At 60.3% G+C, this 395-nt stretch overlaps 1 protein-coding gene across 1 annotated transcript in view; it reads left to right on the top strand.

Annotated features, from left to right (window-relative positions):
• Nucleotides 1–260: 260 nt before the first annotated feature.
• LOC123043844 (ubiquitin carboxyl-terminal hydrolase 24) overlaps nt 261–395 on the top strand; it is a 5,460-nt gene continuing 5,325 nt past the window's right edge. Inside the window, exon 1 of the mRNA XM_044466436.1 lies at nt 261–395. The gene's annotated coding sequence lies outside the window, so the exon portion shown is untranslated.

Here is a 395-nt window from a genome sequence, read left to right as displayed (position 1 = left end):
AAGGAATAAAAACAAAGCTGGGACAAAAAAAATAAAACCACAAGTATAGTGGATATCAGGTTAGATATGACATATGTCACATTAAGATATGCCCTAGATACAACTTTTCTATTCGGTAAATGATGGCACGGCACCGCAGGCACCACCGCGCGGCGCATCGGAACGAGGCCATAAAACCCCAGCAGCACGGCCCACCACGGGGTCGCCGCCCACATAGGCAACAGCCCTCCCCCCACACGCCCCCTTCCTTCCTTCCCAACCCCCCTCTCTCTCTCTCCCCACGCCTAAACCACACCGAATCCAAACCCTACGCCCTCGCCTCCGCCGCCGGCATCGCGCCCCCCCGCCCGGCCGCGCCTCCCGCTGATCGCCCGCCCCCTCCCGGCCCCCAGCCC

This window comes from Triticum aestivum, chromosome 2B (assembly GCF_018294505.1).
Source record: "Triticum aestivum cultivar Chinese Spring chromosome 2B, IWGSC CS RefSeq v2.1, whole genome shotgun sequence".
NCBI lineage: Eukaryota > Viridiplantae > Streptophyta > Magnoliopsida > Poales > Poaceae > Triticum > Triticum aestivum.
This window is presented reverse-complemented; position numbering and strand designations above follow the sequence as displayed.